The sequence below is a fragment of the Elephantulus edwardii genome, unplaced genomic scaffold, assembly GCF_000299155.1.
Source record: "Elephantulus edwardii isolate Elephantulus edwardi_28Jun2011 unplaced genomic scaffold, EleEdw1.0 scaffold00003, whole genome shotgun sequence".
NCBI lineage: Eukaryota > Metazoa > Chordata > Mammalia > Macroscelidea > Macroscelididae > Elephantulus > Elephantulus edwardii.
In genome coordinates this window covers 1,663,350-1,668,606 of record NW_006399753.1, presented here as the reverse complement: position 1 = coordinate 1,668,606, position 5,257 = coordinate 1,663,350, and positions in this window count along the sequence as shown.

The window sequence follows — 5,257 nt, the reverse complement described above, 5'->3', positions numbered from 1 at the left end:
GGGCGGGGTGCAGGTGGGGAGGGGGCTAGGGGTCGTGCGGGAAGGGGCTAGGCAGGGTGCAACTGGGTCTTGGGGAGAAGGGACGGGGTCCCTGGGGCAGGTCACGCAGGAGGACCCCGTCTGCTGGGCTCAGACTGTGCACAGCGAAGGCGTTCCCGCGCCATGGGCGAGTTTGGGGGCGATGCCCCGTCCTCTGAGGCTGCAGGCCCGGGAGGATGCTGGGCGGGCGTCACGGCCGGGGTCTCCGGAGACGGGGTTCGGGACGGCAAGCTGAGACCCAGGTCCCGGGCTGGAGGCGCGAAGCGCAGGGCTCCGGGGACCCGCAGAGCTCAGACTCGGCCGGGAGGGGGCGCTGCTGCCGCGGGCGGCTCCGGGTGGCGGGAGGACGCCGCTCTGCCCCGACCGCCCCGGCCTGACAGCGGACGACCGCCCCCCGCCCCGCGCCCCGCCCCGCCCGGGCCCCGCTCACCTCCGGACCACGAGCCGCCAACTCCGGCCGGAAGTGCCGTCCGCTCAGCCCTCCGCCGGTCCGCTCCTGCCTGCGCCCTCCTGGCACTTCCGCGGGCGCTCTAGGCGGGCTGGAGGACTCGCGTCTCGGTGGTGCCTGGCCCTCCGAGCGGGGGTGGGGTCTGGGTGGCGCAGTGGATTAAGCACATGGCCGCTAACTCAAAGGTCGTGGTGCAATGTCCGCAGCCGCTTCTCGGGAGAAAGATGTAGCTGCCTGTTTTCGTAGAGATGGCGGCCTTGGAAGGTCTGGGAGAGCTGTGCTCGGTCCCTCCTGTGCCTGTTTCAGGGGATTAGAGGCGGGGGTGGCCGTGACCCCAAAGGCTGGGTGTTGTATGGCCCCAGGTCCCTTGGGCTTCGGCTTCTCCCTCTGTAGAATGGGCATGGGACCACTGGGGTCTTGAGTCCTGCTATGAGAGATAGTTGTGCTGAAGGAGTTGGGGGCCCTCACTGAGTCCCCCATAATGGCGAGAGGCTGACGGGGGCCGGCCGGGGTCCACGGGGAGTCCAAGCCCTTTTCATGGTGACACCCAGGATACTCCCCTTCTTCCCTCTACCCTCAGCCAGAGCCACTTCCCCTGGACCTAGATCATTTTGATGATGAGATTTGGCCTTGAGTTGCTGACTCAGGGACCCTGCAATGGGTCACTGTGCCTGCAGATGCTTGTTAGGTGCCATCAGGTGCACTCGGCAAACCCACGCTCCAGGGAGCTCACCGGGCCTGAGCCGGTGGCCAAGATCATATGGGTCCATCCAGTTGCAGGTGTCCCCCTTCCCTGACTACCTTTCCAGCATGACATCATTTTCCAAGGACTGGGTCCCCCTGACAACATGCCCAAAGTTTGTGAGACAAAGTGACACGCTCCTTGCTGCTGCACTTTCCCACGCAGTTAACTTGTTCCTGACAGTCATGGATAGCCAGTGCCCGTGGCCAGCACCAGAACTCAAACACATCTGTTCTTCGGTTTTCCTTATTCACTGTCCAACTTTCAATGCATATGAAGCAATTAGAAGCATCATGGCTTGGGTCAGGGGCATCTTGGGCTTTAAACTGGCATCCCTGTTCTTGAGCACTTTAAAGAAGTCCCTCACAGCAGATTTATTTGCCCAGTGCAACATACCATTTGTTTCCTGACTGCTGCTGCTATGACAGGGAGCTCTAGCGGTGTAGTCAGTAGGTGTGCTGCTAACACAAAGGCAGCCAGTTCAAATCCACCTGTGACTCCTTGGGAAAAAGCAGGCAATTTCTCTCTATGTGATACACAGCCCCGGAAATCCGCTGGAGGAATAGCTATGAGACAGCATCAACTTGACAACAATGAGTTTCAGTTGAGATACCATGGATGTTGATTCTGGATTGAAGTAAATTTAAATTGTTGGCAATGTCAGTCTGTTATCTATCGACCATGATACTGCTCTTGGCCCAACTCTGAGGATTTTTGTTTTCTTGTTTCTGAGATGTAATTCTGCAAAAGGGAAGAGGATAAATCAGGGGCCAGTGAGTGGACAGTGGGGAGTGGGGAGTGGATGGTGGTCAGCGAGTGGATGTGGTCAATGGGGAGTGGATGGTGGCCAGCGAGTGAATTGTGGCCAGTGGGAAGTGGATGGTAGCTAGCGAGTGGATGGTGGTCAGTGGGGAGTGGATGATGGCCAGTGGCCAGTGGGGAGTTGATGGTGGCCAGTGTGGAGTGGATGGTGGTCAGCAGAGAGTGGATGGTGGTCAGCAGAGAGTGGATGGTGGCCAGCAATTGGATTGTGGCCAGCGAGTGGATGGTAGTCAGTGGGGAGTGGAAGGTGGTCAGTGGGGAGTGGATTGAGGCCAGCGGGGAGTGAATGGTGGCTAGTGAGTGGACGGAGGCCAGTGGAGAGTGGCGGGGCAGCCGGCTCCCGGATCTGAGCCCGGAAGGTCCCTGCAGTCTGTGGATCTCCAGAAGCTATGTCTGTGCTGTCACCTGCCACCAGGAGGCTGCACCTGAGCCCTATGGGAGCCAGAACTGAGTGGAAGGCCCTTGTTTTCCTGGTTTCAAAAGTTTTTCCTGTGGAAGGGCTACCTTCTCATCACTTCGTGGTTTGTGGGTGTTGTGGGTTTGCGTGCTTGTTTATTTGATGGAAAATATTTGTGTTTTCCTTCTCTGATAGGCTGCAGCTTTCATGAGTCTTACTGTAATTTGTTACAGCGACAACAGGAGACAGGTGCCCATCACACCTTCCCCTTAACTCCCTTTCTTCCTTTGGCTCTGGGAACCCCACGCCCCAGTTCTTCTCCCTCCGCCTCCCCTGCTCTCTCCAGCTGAGCAGCCCACTCCGAGGGAGGTGGGAGGTTCCTCCACCCAAGCTCACCCCTTGATGATTGCCTCTTGTGACTGCAAATTCCTGCCAAAGGCTGGAGACCCCACACTCTGATCTCCTGCCAGCACCCCTCGCAGACACCAGCCTCCTGGCTGTCTCCTGCCACTGTCCTCTGCCAGCTTCCTGCTGCTTAACAAACCACCCTGGGTCGCGGGCTTAGAACTGCACAGAATTCTGGACTAGAATTGAGACCAGAAGAACTTGATGACGCCCAGGTACCACAGCTGACCACTCTCAAAGGAAACACAGAAGAGGGTCCTGCAGGGGGACACAGGAGATGGGAACAAAACCAAAACACATTCAAATGACCCAATTGAGGCTGGTGGCACCCCCCCCCAAGACTATGGCCCTCAGCCACCCTTCAAATCTGGTACAAAGCTCACCTCCCAGGGCTCAACCTTCAGCCAAACCATATACAGGCCTGTAAGATGGATAATTACACAAGACAGGCCCTCACTCCTTAGAATAACCAGCCATGTAAGGTCACAAGAGAAGCATGTGCCCAGGGAGAAGGCAGGAAGAGGTACAATTGAAGGACTGATTGAAGGATAAGTGGAAATGAGAATCTAGAGAGAAAATAGAAGAGTGTGGCTACATTGTGAGTATTGTAATTCATGTCATAAAACAAAATGTGTATGGTTAAGTGGAAACCAACTGGTTCTATAAACTTTCACTTTAACCACAGATGAAAAAATATTTACACAAGACTTTGTGGCTCAGGAATGTAGGCATTTCAGGTTGGATGGGTCCGACAGAGCAAAAAATTGAGGAGAAGTCTCAAGTGGTTCCCACCTCTAGGTAGGTGGGTGGTGCTGGGTGCCAGGACACTGCCCTGGGGGCCTCAGAGGGTGTCTCTTGGGTCAGCAAAGCCCCTGTGATGGCGCCTCCCTTCCTTGCACTGACCCACTGCTTCCACCTTGTGGACACAAGATCACATGCACCCCCTGGGACCTGGCAGTGCCAGCCTGACATACCAGGCTTCCCAACATCCTCTCAAGCACTGGCACCATGGCCGACTCTGAAGCAGGGTGTCTCTTGGGAGCTGCACTGAGGACGTTGGCCCTGTGCCATGCACGGGACTAGACCCCCAGCCGCTGGGTGTCCGCCCACCCCATTCACAGGGTCCTTTGGAGAGAGGCATCCGGCCAGCCTACCCAGTTCTCCCAGAAAAACCAGCTCCTCATGGCGTCTGGGAATGCTGTCCTCTCTGGCCTCAGCCCAGCCTGCCTGAGGCCAAGTGCACTGTGCTCTCAGCTGGAAAGAGGTGTGGTGGGCCCAGGTGGAAGAAGCAGCAGGCCACCCCACCTTGAAAAATGCCTCAGGTTGGCAAATCTCCCACAGGAATAAGGGGGCTTTGCAGAGGGAGACCCCACTCAGGCTGGCTGACCCATGTGTTGAACTGCTGGTCTGAGGCAGGGCCTCAAGGGCTATCTGCGGCCTGAATAGAGTGGGCAGCGCCCTGACCTCCTGCCAGGGTGCAGCAGGGGGCAGCTGGAAGCACCAGCACCCCAAGTTCTGTCCAGGCCCAAGGTCTGCAGGTCCTTCCAGAAAACAAAGATCATCGCTGGGCTCTGACTAGGGCCCTGAGGTTCCTGTGTGATTGTGAGCAAGGTCAAGGGCACAGCAAGGCCAGGCAGGGAGGAGGTGCTGCCCGCCTGGACTACTCTACCTGCACTGGGCAGTGCTCACCTGAGGCCACACGTGGGTGGAAAGGGGATTCTCCAGACCCAGTCCTAGTCCAGCTCAGCCGCACTCACCAAGTGACCAGGCTGACCTGCCCTCCTTGAGTCTCGGAATTGGTCAGGGCACCCTCCAACACACCTGGGCAGCTGCTCCAGAGTCCACTGTTTGCAGGTTGTCCCCTGTACCCCCCGGGATGGGGAGGCCAGCATGTCATCCCGGTCACTCTCCAGGGCCTGTGGGCAGGGCTGGGGATGGAGCCTGAGTCGCGCTGGAATCTGTGGATCCAGAGCTTACGATTCTACATGGTGTCGGGATGTCCTCTTCCTCTGACCCCACTGCGCTGGGGATCCAGGCCCCGGGAGGGGGACCCAGGCCCCGGGAGGGGGACCCAGGCCCCGGGAGGGGGACCCAGCCCGGCCTGGGTGACCACTCGGTTAGAGCCAAGTTGGAACCACATGGGGCTCCCATGGTTTGGGGTAAATGAGGGACTAAGTCAAGGGACAGGCAGGGACTCTGGGAGCTCAGGTGGGAGCAGCCACGCCTCATCCCAGAGCCATCTCCTCCCTGTAAACTCTCAGGTCAGTTCTCATTGCAGTCCCGGATCTTAGGTGAGGTGTGAGGCGCAGAGGCCCAGCAAGGAGGGGGTCCAGCATGGAGGGGACACAGCGGGCTGGGCAGCACCCAGGCCTAGACCCAGCCCTGACTCTGATCCCAATAAGGA